Source organism: Triturus cristatus, chromosome 1_1, assembly GCF_964204655.1.
Source record: "Triturus cristatus chromosome 1_1, aTriCri1.1, whole genome shotgun sequence".
Classification (NCBI taxonomy): Eukaryota; Metazoa; Chordata; class Amphibia; order Caudata; family Salamandridae; genus Triturus; species Triturus cristatus.
Genome location: NC_140579.1, coordinates 1,160,011,990 through 1,160,028,835, shown reverse-complemented (window position 1 = coordinate 1,160,028,835; position 16,846 = coordinate 1,160,011,990). Strand labels below are relative to the sequence as shown.

Here is a 16,846-nt window from a genome sequence, read left to right as displayed (position 1 = left end):
TTACTAGGAGGTGCCAAGGTTATCAGCACAATTGATTTAGCTTCTGCATACCACCAAATTGAGCTGGAAACATCTTCTAGGGACCTGACTTCTTTTATCACACCTTTCGGAACTTACAGATTTGTTAGGATGCCGTTTGGCCTAGTGTCGGCGGCATCTGTATTTCAAAGTGTTATGGAAAAAGTTCTTGAAGGGTGTGATGGGGTTTGTGTCTATCAGGATGACATTTTGGTATTTGCCAAGGATCACAAGGAGCATAGGAAATTGCTTTATGACGTTTTAAACAAACTTGAAAATGCCAATTTAACTATAAAATTGGAGAAATGTCGCTTTGCGACCTCTTCGTTCCATTATTTGGGGCACACGATTTCAGGTGCAGGCATTTCTCCAAAACCTGAGATAGTTGACACAATTTCTCTAATGCCACCCCCATCTTCCAGAGAAGAACTAATGAAGTTCTTTGGCATGGCAACATATTATAATAAATTTGTTGAGGGTTTTGCAGAACATTGCTCAAGTATGAGAGCACTTCTGAAGAAAGGTGTGGAGTTCAAGTGGTCAGAAGATTGTGATAAAGAATTTGTTTGTCTTAAAAAGAAACTCAATGATGCAGCTAACCTTAAAGGTTTTAGTCCTTCTAGAACATCTGTAGTAACCACGGATGCAAGTGTTAAAGGTTTGGGTGCAGTCTTGCAACAGGAGAGTGAAAATGGATTGGAAAGTATTACTTTTATTTCTAGAGGTCTGAAAGATACAGAATCACGTTATTCTTTGATTGAGCGTGAAGCTCTTGCGGTGTTTTGGGCCATCAAAAAGCTTACATTTTTTTTGTTGGGAACTAAATTCTTTGTTTAGTCAGATCATAAACCCCTATGTGAGATATTTTCAAAGAAAGGTATTGATCAAGTTTCTGGAAGAATTAGTAAGTGGGTCATAGCTCTTCAAGAGTACGATTTCGAAGTAAAATACATCCCTGGTATTGAGAACACAGTAGCCAATGCTCTTTCTAGGCTTGTAGAGGGTTAAGGTAATGAAGAAGATGCTGATGATTGGGTAGATAGTGACTCACATGTGTGTTTGGTGGGTGCTGGTATTATTGATGAGAATCAATGGCGGATTGAGTTATCCCACAATCTAGTATTGTCTGAAGTAATGAATCTAATTCAGAATGGATGGAACAAGAAAAATGTTGGGTCAAATGAAGCATTGAAGCTTTGGGGTGTGAAAGATGAGTTGGGAGTGAGCAAGGGTTTGCTCTTACGTGGGACTCGGTTGATACCTCCTATGGAGATTAGGAAAGTTTTGGTGGATATGGCACACGAATTGTACTCTGGTATGTCCAGGACCAAAGAGAGACTTTGTGCCTCTTATTGGTGGCCTGGTATGGACTTACAGGTTGAAAGAGTTATCAGAGATTGCATGGTGTGTGCCACAAGTGAAAAGTCAAAACGTGTCAGGGTGCAGCCTATGATTATCAGGGAACTTCCACATGGGGCTTGGAAAGAAGTGGCTCTGGATATTGTGGGTCCCATTCATTCCAACAGGCAACAAACTTTTATTTTTGTGCTTTTGGATTTGTATTCAAGGTGGCCTGAGATACAATTTACATCTGGTATAGAAACAATTCATGTAATTAAAATTCTTGAAACTCTCATGGCTAGAGAGGGATAGCCGGAATCTATTTTGACTGATAATGGGGTACAGTTGGTTTCAAAAGAAATGGAGACCTTTCTTAAGACAAGAGGCATAAAACATAAAAAATGTTCTCTTTACCATCCAGAAACCAATGGAATGATTGAGAGATTCAATAGGGTAATCAAAGAGACTATCTCATATGCAAAAAGTTGTGGAAAGAATTGGAAAGAACAAGTTTTGAAGAAAATTGAAGACCTTAGGATGACTCCGCATAGTTCAACGGGTCAGTCCCCCTTTGTTCTTTTTAAAGGGAGGGCTCCTCGTACTCATATTGAACCTTCATGGGTTAGACGGTTAGAAGAATCTGTTTCTGGCTCCTCATCTATTAAGAACACTGAGGGGTGGAGGGATATAGAAGAGAACAAATGTCTAGATAGGAAGTCCAATTTTGATGCAAGAAAGTCTACTAAACATACAGAAGTAAAGGTTGGAGACAAGGTAGTTATTAGACTTCCAGGCTCCAAAGTGAAATTCTCAAAGCCTATGTATGTTATTAAAGTTTTTAATAATGCTGTTAGAACCAATGACCATAAGGTTTGGAATTTAGGAAGAATCTCTTTGTGTTCTGATTTACATGTGGAAGGAGAGTATCCATCGAAAGATGGTAATGTCTTTTCAGACCTTTCAAGGAATATTTGAAAGATTATGTTTCTTAATCTGATGTTTTCTGGTATTGTGATTACTACTTTCTCTTTGATTCATGTTTATTACTCATGCACTAATTAATTTGATTATTTGTTTTTCTTTCCTGCTGTTAACGGGGGGAGGTGTGTGGTATCCTGGGTGTCATGGTGATACTGTGGCTGTGACACCTAGATCTCTCTGCCTCTTTGTTATGACATGGGAATGTTCTATGTTGTGTTTCCTAGGTTTTGGAATGTAATGATTTGAAGTGTGTTGAACTGATAAACTGTTTTGGAGCCAGAGCTGGGTCTAAAACCTGAAGGGGATTCTCACAGTTTGTCATAAGTAGGACTGTTAGCGCTCTAGTTGTTCTGTAGAACACTCTGGAAAGCTGCAGTAGAACACAAAGGAATCAACTGACAGTCTCTGCCCTTGTTGGATGTACATGTTTTACTGAGAATGTCAGACTTCATTCTCACATGACTGAGAAAGATAATGTGAATTTACAGAAAATATACTCTCAGTTTAGCTTATAGATCACCTTTCAAACCTCTGTGGGAAAAGCATGAGAAAATTGTTTTCTCTCAAACATGATTCATGATATCCCAGCAGAAGGCTTTTTCACATGGTAAAATCACCTTAGAACACACCACAATTCCTAAAATGAGTATGGTACCATCAACAAATGATTTATAATGTAACTAAAGTCTTAAAACCTTCTATTAACTGCAATGCTTTTTAATGAGATGCTATCATGTATATTGGTCCCTAGATGGCAGCCAACACTTCTTGGATGAAGTACTGACAGCCAATCAGATCTCACGATGAGATGTGTGGTTAGGCTCCGCCCAGATATATCTATCTATTTAACTCTAATTTTCTCAGGAACTACTGAATCAGGTCCTATGGGAAAATGCATGGCGAAAATGTGTTTTGGGACCCCCCTTTTTTCTCGGCCCCCGCTTGATGAATCACCGTGAAATTTTCAGGATAGGAGCGGACTGGAGCTGGCCAAAAGTTTGGAAAATTTCGCGAAGATTCGTCAATTGGCGCCAAGGTTATTCCAAATAGAATGTTGCGGATTTCCTATGGAAAATAGGTCCTAACTAAAACTACCTACTGGCGACTGCCAGTAGGTAATGTATATATATATATATATATATATATATATATATATATATATATATATATATATATATATATATATATATATATATATATATATATATATATATATATATATATATATATATATATGTATATATATATTTACTGAAAAAACCATAGGTTTCAGGGGTGTTATAGTTAGCTGAACTTTTCACTTGTACAAAACCATTGAAATTCCCCCGTTATAGTTAGTTCAGCTAACTATAACTCACGCGCCCGCAATGCACTGCTGATGACGTCACATATTACATCACTCATGACATGGTCAGTGACATCACTCATGACATCACTGATGACATCTCAAATGACATCACTGATGACATCATCCAGTGAATGTGTGTTTTTCTGAAAATTAAATATGTTTTATATATGTATATCTCAAGGTCGATGGAAGAATAAATGGGTATATAAGTGTCTAAATGGATGATTTGTTTTTGAAAAATTGATTGTGTAACTGACTGATTAAGTGTATCATAGTGAATACATGGCTTAGTGAGTAATGTTTAAATATGTAAATATCTGTATCAGTCTCTCACTTTGTGTATAAGTGGCTGCATGGGTTGGTGAGTAGCTACATGGGTGTCTATATAGGTTATTAGTTGTTTTTTTGAGTATCAGTCTGAGTGTCTGCATGGTTCGGTGGGGGGTATTACGTAGTGCATAGGTGCATGAATGAGTGACTCACTGTTTGTATGTGTTGAAGACAGCATGTGTGCAGGACTGTATGGGTGGATGAGTGTGTGTATGGGTGTGTTAGTGAGTGAATGACTGTCTCAATAGTGTCTTTATGAGTAACTACATATGTTTTAAACTAGTATATGTGACTATTGGTGTATATAAGTGAGTATATGTGAGAGTGAGAGATTGAAAGAGTTCCTGTATGAATAAGTATGTGTTTCTATAAGTGATTGTTTAGAAGACTAGGTATGTGTAAGTTTCCGTAAAAGTAAGTGTGGTGGTGTGTGTATAACTGTATATGCAAGTAAATGTATGTTTGATTCTTTATTATCATGAGTGACTATGTGTGTGAGTAACTCTATGGATGAGTGGCATTGTGTAACAGGATGTATAGGTGTATGAGTACATATGATGAGTGAGTACATGTATGAGTGACTGTATAGGACTGTCGGTGAATGAGTGGATGTGTATGCGGATCTTAGAATTACTGAAGAGGTTGTTGTAACTGGTATTGGTATGTCCATTGTTTTGAAAATTTTAGTCTCTATTTTTGAATGTGTGTATCAAAGGTTATATTGGGGTGAGAGGAGGTCTGCCACTCTATCACAAGGATGATGTCATCAGTGATGTCATCAGTGATGTCATTTGAGATGTCATCAGTGATGTCATGAGTGATGTCACTGACCATGTCATGAGTGATGTAATATGTGACATCATCAGCAGTGCATTGCGGGCGCGCGAGTTATAGTTAGCTGAACTAACAATAACGGGGGAATTTCAATGGTTTTGTACAAGTGAAAAGTCCAGCTAACTATAACACCCCTGAAACCTATGGTTTTTTCAGTGAATTTCTGAAGTTTTTTAAATGCTAATTCCTAACTATAACGTGCCTGAAACCTATGGTTTTTTCTGTGAATTTCAAAGGTTTTTTAAATGCTAATTTCTAACTATGCCTACAGAGATAAGACATGTGAAGAAAGAAGAAAAAATGCACAGAAAGAAAAAAAAGAAGTGCAGAAAGAAGCAACAGAAGTCCTCAAAGACGAACAAAAGGGCAGGAAGAAGGATAACGTGCAGAAAGAACAAAAAGAAGAGCAGAAAGAAGCCTTGTTGCAAAATCATCCTGTACCCTCAACTTTTTCAGACGGATACTGGTGGTAACTGAGTCTGACTAACCAGTCCTAGAGCAGAAACCAAAGGAAATGATGGACGGAGTGTTGAACATTGCAAGCACTCACCCCCAGTCAACTGATCTGGGTTTAATCCATCACCGTTCTTTAGCCCACTCTGCCACCCCAGTTCAGACATGGCCATATGCAAATCAGTCTGACCCTGTGCTTCATGGGAACAGTCCAGCCCGAACTGCCATGCCATGTCTTCCCTGGACCAGAAACAAGCTTCCTAGGACCGGTTTCTGGCATTTCAGCCGTCTTCAGCCAGGCTTGCTTGAATCCAGTGGCAAAGTGAGCAAGGGACTCACGTCTGAGCATACCCTGCCAACTTATGGCGAACAAAGCAGAAACCAAAGGAAATGATGGACAGAGTGTTGAACATTGCAAGCACTCACCCCCAGTCAACTGATCTGGGTTTAATCCATCACCGTTCTTTAGCCCACTCTGCCACCCCAGTTCAGACATGGCCATATGCAAATCAGTCTGACCCTGTGCCTCATGGGAACAGTCCAGCCCGAACTGCCAAACCAGTCCTAGAGCCAGTGCTATGTTAAAAGACACTTAGAATACAGTGAAAACACCTACATACACTAGGGAACATTATGCGTTGGGGTCCCCCTGTGATTAGCATGACCTCCTCTGTAAGCCCCTAGTATATAATAGGGCAGGGGGATTAAAACTACCTCTTAAAACAGGCTACAGGGCGTTTTGCACATGTTAACTCAGGCCCCGTCCCCTCCCTTCACCACTGTGTAAACACGCCCTGTGTCCGTTTTTTAGTTGGGAGATTAAGTTCATTTTAATCCTGAGGGTCCCTAGGGTCCAATTAGCCCACTAGGTACCTCCAGTAAGTGCCACAGAGCTGCGTTGCAGAGAGGTATAAAAAGTGGCACGGCCTGGACCACCTCTCTGCAATGTAGCTCAGTGGCGCTTACTGGAAGCACTTGGTGGGCTAGTTAGCCCCCAGGGGCCCTCAGTATTGAAGGGAAATTATATCCCCAATTTAAAACGTGCCATAGTGCGTGTTTGCACACGTCACCTCAGGCCCCCTCCCGTCCCTTCACCACTGTGTAAACGCGCCCTGTGGCTGTTCTAAGTTGAGAGATTAAGTCCCCTTGAATCCTAAGGGTCCCTAGGGTCAAACTAGACCACTAGGTACCTCCAGTAAGCGCCACAGAGCTGCGTTGCAGAGAGGTGTAAAAAGGGGCTTGGCCTCAGAACACCTGTCTGCAGCGCAGCTCCCCGGCGCATACTGGAGATGCCCTCAGGGACCCTCAGTATTGAAGTGGAATTAATTCCCCAACTTACAACTCGCCAGGGGGCGCGTTTGCAGAGTGCGGCAAGGAGGGGGCGTGGCCTCCGGCACAATGCCAGTCTTTTATTAATTTTAATTTTTTAAGAAGGGGGGCTGTGTGGTTCCCCTTCCTATTCTAATTTATTGGCCCTGATGACCCCATCCCCCAGGGCCTGTCTCCTAATTATATTATTTGACCCCAATCCCCAGGGCCGGCCACTGTTTTTTATTATTTTTAAAAAATATATATTTATAGACACACCTAGGATATGCTGGACAAACCGTACGTACCTATCACCATGACGATTTGCGTCATATTCATTAAAAGGCGACTATGCATACAATGAATCCACGTGGAATGTATTTACACCACTAGTGAAGCTCTGACATGTCTGATGCCCTACCGTGCCTAATCCCGGTAGACACCCTTGTCATTTATACAAACATGGGTAGCTATTGATGAGCACATTTAATACACATGCACACCAAGCCATTCAAAGGGGATTCGACAAAAATTCGACCAAAACTATGCAAGAAACCCCCCTCATGGTTAATAAAACACACATCCACTGCCGGATGTGTAATACTTTTTATTTTACTCTCTGGAAAGGGGACAAACATCACTTGAGAGTCACAGCGCGCTCCTGGCAGAGCCCAATGCTGTGTTACACCCACCATTGCCTGCTGAGTGCCACACACCTCTGTGTTGTATTCCACTAGCTAGTGCATATGCTATGACACTCTCTAGCCCATGTGCACTGTAACTCCACCCCGTGAATATGTCATGCCACACTTGTCTTCGCACGGGTTATAATGCCCCATCTAACGTGCCTTCCTCGATGCCTATGTTATAACGCACAGTGCTATGCCATACATATTACAATTTGGGATCCATATCTTTGTCACAGTGCATATGCAACATTACACTCCCCAGCACATATTTTATATTACAACTTTAGAGACTAGTTAGGTTACACAACACTGCCCTGTGCATATTACACTCCAAGGCGCATATCGCATAGCACGCGCTAGTGCCTGTGCTATCTCGCGCTCTCCAATGAATCTGTCATTGCGCACAATGTATTGCATATTATATTTCACGCCCAGTTCATCTTATATCACACTCTTTGGTGCATAGTTTATACCATACACTATATCTAGTTTTCATTTTCAATCGTGCTCTCAGGACTATGTTCTATATAACACTGTGTTCACCTACCCTTTTCACGGGCATTACATTTTGCGATAGGGGGTGGAGGGTCAGGGGGTGTTTCTGCCAAGTGAGCCCGGAGTCACAGTCACAAACTTCCTCTTCTTCCTGAATAAAAGTGAGATTATGCTGCATACTTGTTCATACGTACCAGTGTCGCTTTCCCCCAGTCACCCTTTGGTCTTCACGAGTGACGATGCCAAGACTGCACTTTATTCGGTCCAAGCTGGGAAAGCCCCTGGGTTGGACTGTATCCCGGCAGATTTATTCAAAATCGACCCCCCTCTTTGGATTCCCTATGTTACCCAGCTTGCTAATGCTATTGTTAAGGGGGCTAGGATCCCCGAGTCTTGGATGGGGGCGGAAATTCTTCCAATCTTCAAAAAAGGGGACCGCTCGGCCCCCGGAAATTATCGCCCCTTCCGTCTCATTGATTCCCTCCAAAAAATAGTTGCTAGGATGGTTCTCACCAGGGTTCAGGGGTGGATGGAATCGGAGAGTATTCTTTCGCCGATGCAGGCTGGCTTCAGGTCAGGCACCAGCACCATCGACCAGGTCTTCAGATTTATTCTGATATACTGGAAGGTGGTGCTGTTGGGCGGCGGGTCTATCTACGCCGCCTTTGTGGACCTGAAGTCCGCCTTTGATCTGGTGCCCAGGGCAAAACTGTGGGCAGTCCTGGGCACCTTAGGCATTCCGCAAGAACTCCTTGAGCCCTTGGTGAGACTACACGAGGGCAATTTTGCGAGAGTGAGGTGGGGAGGTCAAGGGCAGGTGACAGACAGTTTCCCCGTTACACGGGGTGTCCGACAGGGGTGTGTTTTAGCACCGACCCTTTTTTTACTATTTATTGACCAGGTGGTGAAGTTTTTTGCGGACACCAAATTTTGGGCGGGACTAAATTTCCATTGCTCATCTTTGCAGATGATACATTAATCTTATCCAAGACACGCAAGGGCCTACAAACGGCCTTACATAAATTCGAGGATTTTTGTAAACTTAATGATCTGCAAATTAATGTGAGCAAGACTAAATTCATGGTCTTCTCAAAAAACCGCCCAACAAAGAGTTATGTAAGTATGAATGGAGTGGGCCTGGAACAGGTGGAGGTTATGACATACTTAGGAGTAACCCTGGACTCCCGGTTAAGCTGGAAGCCCCAGATCGACATTCTCCATCTAAAATTTGCACGCCTTACGGGCTGTCTGATCCAGGAGCAAAAAATGTCTCTTACTAAAAGGGTCACGCCAGCACTTAAAATCTATGACGCAAAAATCAGTTCGGCTATTCTGTATGGGGCTGACCTGTGGTTTTTTTGGAATCTATCTCCCCTGGTAACAGTCCAAAACAAATTTTTGCACAACCTGATAGGACTGCCACAATCCACTCCAATAAAACCTCTTTTGTTGGATATGGGTTGTAAATCAATTAAAGACCTGGCACGGTACCGGCTGGTTGCGTTATGGAGACGGATCTGGATATCTCCGGATCTAAGTCTCTTTGCTACCGAACTAGCGGAAGTAAGAACAATCCTGGGTTCTAGAAATATCCCTTGGTTCCGTGAAGTGAAACAAATTTTGGATGAAATGGGTCTTATCCATTTGTGGGACTCTCCGGGGAGCTCTGTTTTTCCTTCCAAGCAGGCCTTTAAGTCACTATATTGGGCATCAGTTAGATTACAATCCGTTGTGTGCTCAAACGGTGCCTCCCTCACTGGTAGATTTTTGGTGCATAAACTAGATCCCTCTTTAGAGAACTATTGGGATGTTATCACCAAGACTCTGGATAAAAAATTATACCACCAGTTTAGAGTAGGCTGTTTACCAGTAAGGTCTTTCTCTAAAAAATGGGTTGGTAACTTGAATGAGTATTGCCCATGGTGTGTTGACCAAAAAGAGAGTGTTGGTCACTTCTTCTTTGCCTGTCCTGCCTATTATGCACCAAGGAATAAATGGATTAGGCCCATCTTTCAACGGATGAACATTAGAGGAAGTACAGAGGCATTGTGGGCTTTAAGAACCAACACCACAGAACTGGTCGTAATAGGGGTAGCAAAGTACCTAGGGTGGGCCTGGGCTATTAGAGCCAGATATTCTTAAGTATCCCGGTTCCCTCTTTCTTTTAAATATGGGTTTCATTCATTCATACTGTGTCTTTAAATACTGTTTAATCCTCTTTTAAAAATGTGTTTTTTGCTAAACTTTAAAAAGATGTTTTAGATAATAGTTTGTCTGATTGTTAATTGCAATATTTTATGTATTTGTCTTTTATGATTCAAATATCGAAATAAAGACGTATGAAACAATAAAAAAGTAGTTCGCACAGACACACGTTTTAAAAACAATAAAGCTCCTAATACCCGCCTTCTCTGAACAGTTAGCTTGCTGCCTCATCCCCCTCCTCGCTATCCTCGGTTGTGTGAATCCATGGACTAGCCTCCTCCCTCCTGCCATGAATGGTCTGATGTGCTGCCACTGCCCTCAATTTAGTATGATTTACCAGTCCACTCCTCCTGCCCTCCATTGCCCAATTCTATGCCCCATCATTGACCTCCTGCTTAAACTCTGTGCTTAGCTTGCTGCCCCTATTCTCCTTCCCCCTGCCCTCCGATGTCTTTGTGCATGCCCCTGCTCCATCCTCTTTGCCCACCATGTTCCATGGACCTGCCACTCCTATCTACTCTGAGTGTTCTGTTGAGCTGCCACTCCCCTCCCACCTGCCTAGCATTGTCAGATGACTGTAACCTGTCCCTGCCACCTCCACCCTGCCTGTCCACATGCCATGCCCCTATCCTCTTCCTCCTGTCCTACATGGTCCATTGTACTGCCACACCCTTCTGCCCTCCCTGGTCTGTTGTGCTGCAACTGCTCCTCCTGCCTGCCCCGTGCGGTCTGTTGTGAGGCACTGTCCCCGGAAATTTCTTGTCTGTGCACAGGTCCTGACCCTCCCTTCTATCCTCCATCGTCCTTTGTGCATGCCCCTGCACCCTCCTTCTTGCCCAACATAGCCATTGTGCTGCCACTAACCCTCCCACTTGCCATGCATGGCCTTCTGTGCTGCCATGGCCCCTCCCACCTTCCCTGTGTGGTCAGTTAGCTGCCCCTGACCCCCTCCCACCTTCCCTCCATGGTCTGTGTGTATGCCATCACAGTCTCACTGTTGCTCTTCATGGTGTGTCTTGCTTCTAGTGCCCATCCTGCCTGACCTCCATGGCTATCTTGCTGCTCCTGCCCTGCCCCCTTGCCCCCAGCCCTCTCTTTACGTGTGCAGACCCCTACTCCCTCCCTCCTGGCTTGTCTGTTCCATTGTAATGCCCCTGATCCGTCCCTCCTGCCCTTTATGGTCTGTTATGCTGCAGCTTTCTCTCCTGTCTGTCAATTATGGTCAGCTAGCTACCATTGCCTCTTGCATCTCTGTTCTCTGTGGTCAGTTTGGTGCACCTCTCCATGTCCCTCCTGTCCTCTGTTATCCAAGTCCATGTCCCTACCCCATTTCCTACCATGATCCAATGTACCATACTTGCGAACATTTTGAACTTGGTAAGAGGGAGATTTTGAAAAAAAACTGGGGTATTGATTTTCCCCTTTGAGTTACATTGAAAAAGAGGAGATTGTAGACAGGAGACAGATCAAATAAAGCCCATTTGAGCTTAAAAACATTGGACGTTTCCTGGCTGAATCGGGTCTGTTGGCATGTATGGTTGTACTACCATTGCCTCTTCCTTCTGCCCACAATGGTCTATTACATTGCCACAGCCTCTCTTGCATGTCCTGTATTGTTGGTTTGTTGCCCCTGCCCCCCTTTCCACTGCCCTCCATAGTCTGTTGTGCTGCCACGGCCCTTCCTTGCCTGCTCAGTGTGGTTAAATTGTTGCCTTTGCACCCTCCTACCTGCCTTAAATTTTCAGAGTCCGTGCCCCTGGCCTCTGCCTCTCAACAGTATCCTAATGAACAACTAGATTGCTAACATTCTATATTTATTACAAAAGTGTGGAACGCCTGACGTAATCTTGATGTAATCAAAACTGTAATACCTAGAGCATTTCCTTTAGAAATTACATATATGAGAGGGTCTTATTGGCATCAAAATTATGGTTAGTGCTCTAAAAGACTAAACTAAGGACATATTTTCTGAGTTGTCAAATAGCGACAAAGCACTTTTAAATTATTTGTTATCTTTATGTTTTTTTATCCAGTTGACCACTTGATTAAATGTTGCACTTAGGGGAGAGGATGTGGTGTTACTTCCAGAACTGCAGACTTTGCAACTGGGGAACCAGGTTGGAGTTTCTGCTTCAGCTCGACATTCTGTGATTCTGGTCAAATTACTTAGTCTCCCCATGTCTACAACCAAATGAATTTGTTCTTGTGTGATGTAACCAATGCTCATGTAAAGCACTCCAATACCTGACAAGTCTGCACTATATAACACTGCAAAAACACTGTTTTGCACACTTCTGTCATTGGGCTATATTTGGGCTACATCTGGGTGATTTTGGGCCACATTTGGGCTCTTATGTCTCCGGTGGCCATCTTGGGAGATTTATTTGTTATGAAGTTTCCTAATTTCCTCATGTACTGCAGTCTCCTCAGTAGGAAATGCTCTCAGTTTTTTACTTTGATTCTATCATGAAGGCATTCAGATATGTCACACATTTGCCATAAATTCTGAATGTTAGCACTCTAGTTGCTCATTAGATCACTGTAGTAAAACTACTGTTCACCATGGAAGTCTGCTCCTGGTATTAAAAGTGCATGTTTCAGTCTGCATGTCAGAATTTTTTAATGAAATAGAAGAGGATTTGAGAAGTCACTCAAAATGTGCCCTCATTTTCTTTCTTCAGCATTAATCATAATTTCTATGGCAAAATGAACCCCCTCATTGTGTTCCTTTTTAAATTAAATGTTTTAAGTGTTACCAGTTTATTCCAATCAAGATGGCTTCAGGTGTGCCATACTTTTGTCATAATGAAGACAGTAAGCGCTCTAGTTGTTTTAAGGAACAGTCTGGGACATTCTGTCATTGGGCTATACTTGGGCTACATCTGGGTGATATTTGGGCTACATTTGGGCTCTTTTGTCTCTGGTGGCCATCTTGGGAGACTTATTTGTTATGAAGTTTCCTAATTTCCTCATTTACTGCAGTCTCCTCAGTAGGAAATACTTTCAGTTTTTTACTTTGATTCCATCAAGAAGGCATTCAGATGTGTCACACATTTGCCCTAAATTCAGACTGTTAGCACTCTTTTAGATCACTGTAGTAAAGCTACTGCTCACCAGGGAAAACTGCTGCTGGTATTGAAAGTGCATGTTTCACTCTGCATGTCAGAATTTTTTTATGAAATAGAAGAGGATTTGAGAAGTCACTCAAAATGTGCCCTAATTTTTCTTTCTGCAGCACTAATCATACTTTGTATGGAAAAATGAACCCCCTCATTTTGTTCCTTTTTAAATTAAATGTTCTAAGAGTTACCACTTTAATCCAAGCAAGATGGCTTCAGGTGTGCCATATGTTTATCATAAGTAGGACTGTTAGCGCTCTAGTTGTTCTTTGGAACACTCTGGAAAGCTGCAGTAGAACACAAAGGAATCAACTGACAGTCTCTGCCCTTGTTGGATGTACATGTTTTACTGAGAATGTCAGACTTCATTCTCACATGACTGAGAAAGATAATGTGAATTTACAGAAAATAAGCTCTCAGTTTAGCTTATAGATCACCTTCCAATCCTCTGTGGGAAAAGCATGAGAAAATATTTTTCTCTCAATCATGATATCCCAGCAGAAGGCTTTTTCACATGGTGAAATCACCTTAGAACATATCACAATTCCTAAAATGAGTATGGTACCATCAACGAATGATTTATAATGTAACTAAAGTCTTAAAACCTTCTATTAACTGCAATGCTTTTTAGGTCTCGGCTGCGAAGGCTGCGCTTGCGCAGTCTTGCTCCGAGATTTAATGACTTGGAGAAGAGGGGCTTGAACCCGCCCCTCTTCTCCCCTGTTCTCCATTGGCTGGCCTCTTGAATGCTGGCCAGCCATTGGAGAAGAGGTCAGTCATTTAGATTAGGCCCCGTCCTTTTCGGATCGGGGGGCGTGTTTTTTGCAAGAAGTCTCAAGGAGGAGACAACAGCAAAACACGCCCCCGAATCCGAAAACGACGCTGCCTTTCTCCGAGGCATTTCTGTTTTGCCTCGGAGAAAGGCGGTGGTGTCTTCCTGGTGTCCATGTTGTGGTCTGTGTGTTGCAAAATAGAAGCTCTTAATTTTGTGGCCGTAAGTAACGTGCACAGAGGGGGCTTCTTGTACACTGTGTATGATCAAGGTCTTCTTCATGCTAATAGGTCAAGTGTTCTTTATTAAGTAGCAAGAGCTCCTAACTATAGGTGAGTGGGCGGAAGTTTCCAATGATAACGGAGGGCTTTTCATGAAGACAGCTTTAAATGAAGAGTGAAGGCAAAGGGGTTACATTAACTATGTGAGGCTCTTCTGAGTTTCGGCCAAAGGAACACCTTATTCTTGTGCGTATGTGGCTCACACTCAGAGTTACAGGGTTCCAAATGTCCCCAGCCCGAGGTATCTGTTCCCCACGCGTTCCTTACCGTCTAACCTGCACCTAGCAGTGCTGAGGCCCCTCCAGCTGTCAGAGCCTGCACAGGACAGGAACAAACCCAGAAGCCTGCGTTAGTGTAACGCAGCCTACCCTGGCAGTCATCGACCCACCCCCAGAACTCGCCCCTCCTTCCTATTGGCTATTACAGCTTCATTCCAACTAGAGTTCGCCTGGTCGCAAGTACGACTTGCACCGCCCTACAGCACACTCTCCTTCCTATTGGCTGTTACCAAATCAGGCAGTAAACAGTGCTTTTGACGTACAGACCAGCTAGTGTCCTCACCCCTTTGGCCGGCCTTTTCGTTGGTAGCTCTGCTCTTCCCCTAGTGTTGCTGCATTAACAGAATCTAGCATTGTAATTTGAAGCACACGGTACCTTACCTTCAATCCATACGTCATAATGACTGAAACGCCCTTTACGTATTTTAATTAGGGAAATTAAAGAGTAAACTTTGCATTTACTAAAGTCATACATCATTTAATAAAACATTTGCTAGACAAGGCAAATATTTAGAGACTATTTTAGATCACCGCAACGTAGGCTCCTTTTCAAAGCACTGCTCTCATTCTAGAACATCTATATAGGAATTTTGTTTTAACTGTTGAATTCTTATCCGTTCGTATCCGTTGCAGATCCACTAGAATGACTGCTTCGAAAAAAGCATACGCCCCTTAAAGCACGAGGCAACAAGTCTAAGGGTTCCTGCTCGGGCGAAATCCTTGTTTGGTGCTTGTAAAATATGTACTATAAGAGGGAGGAGCTGCTAGTCGCCATGTTAAGTGTGGGCAAAACCAGCTATACTTTATACAGAATTGCACCGGGACCTGCCATTTTGGTCGTGGGCAAGGGCATCAATTTCCAGAGGGGCGGGGCAGAGGGGGGAGTTATTAACGTCATCGGAGTTGCAGAAAAAAACATTTTTTATTTTGAACAGTCGTGTTTGATGGCACTCCAGGAGCCCCCGCAATTCCTCGAACCTCCAGTAAAACGTTTTGCTTTTCTGAAGAGGACCACAACACAGTGGAAGTATTACGAACCTGGGCATGTAGTCCGGTTTCCTCGTCCAGGTCATCCGTGATGCTTTCTGCCGTTCAACCTTCAACATATTTCGACCTCATGTGCCAGGTTGTGGGTAAAGCAGAGGTGGATAGTTGTTCATTTCTTCTCAAGGTGTGGGATGGCACAAAATGACAGTATCCACATAAGGTGTGTGTTGGAAATGGTGGCGTGGAAGGGGATCCTGAAATCATTCACCAGCTTAGAAATCTGACAATAGATATTTTGGTTTTCGATAACCATGCACAAGAAGCGAAATCACTGAAAGTCGGAAGCTATCTAACTATTTACAATCTTCATGCAAAATGTCATACACCATGCGATGAAGAAGCAAAAATACCGTGCCTAGAATTCCTGCTGCATGGTGGTACGGGCTTTGCTCGAGGAATAGCAGTTATTCCAGAAAATAGTTATTATGTTCAAGAAGTACAAAGGAGACTTGGTGCAGTGGATCCTCAAGACTACCAGGATTTGGAAGGAATCTCTTCATTGGAATTCAATGACACTTTAAATGAGTTTTCTTGCCGAGAAGCTGTAGCCACAAGTGCAAATCAAGACTTTGTTCCTGCAAGGTCTATAGAGCGATGCCAACAGTCATCAGCAACAGTGCTTACTGCTCACCAGCACATGAAGACAACTCCATTGCATATCATCAAGAAGAGTACAGCTCCACAAAAATATCGTATTCGTGCCAAACTAAGTCATTTCGAATCGGAGGTGCTCAGTCAGTCTGTTAAGCTTCATTGTCCCAAATGCAATTGCTTGCAAGAAGTTCCAGATGAGGAAGATTTAAACTTCATTTTGAAAGACTGTGCAGCAATGGCTCAGCATCAAAGTTTGCCAAATGCATTGTACGATTCCTTCCTTTGGACCAGAGAAAACCAAGAAGAAGAAAAAATAGCTGTCCACTTTTTAAAACAAGCATTTACAATGCAATGGTCTCGGCATTAGTAAAGTTAGAGCTATTGGCATTGCTCATGCCATTATTTTTGTTTATGTTTTTGTTTTTAAAACATTTAAAGAAACGGCATTGTCATGAGCAATGCCAATAGCTCTAACTTTAACAATGCCGAGACCGTTGTATTGTAAATGCTTGTTAATGAGGTGCTATCATGTATATTGGTCCCAAGATGGCTGCCAACACTTCTTGGATGAAGTGCTGACAGCCAATCAGATCTCAGGATGAGATGTGTGGTTAGGCTCCGCCCACATATGTATATGATTTTACTTTTGATTTTCTCAGGAACTACTGAACAGATTGACACCAGACCTGCAAAAGGCACTTCCCTGACCTGAGGACTACCTCGCTGCGAAATTTCAAGTAATTCTGTTCAGCC

The 16,846-nt window shown here is 42.8% G+C and overlaps 1 pseudogene; it reads left to right on the top strand.

Moving 5' to 3' along the window:
* Window positions 1–1,152: 1,152 nt before the first annotated feature.
* On the top strand, window positions 1,153–16,460 carry LOC146871791 (protection of telomeres protein 1 pseudogene; annotated as a pseudogene).
* Window positions 16,461–16,846: the final 386 nt, after the last annotated feature.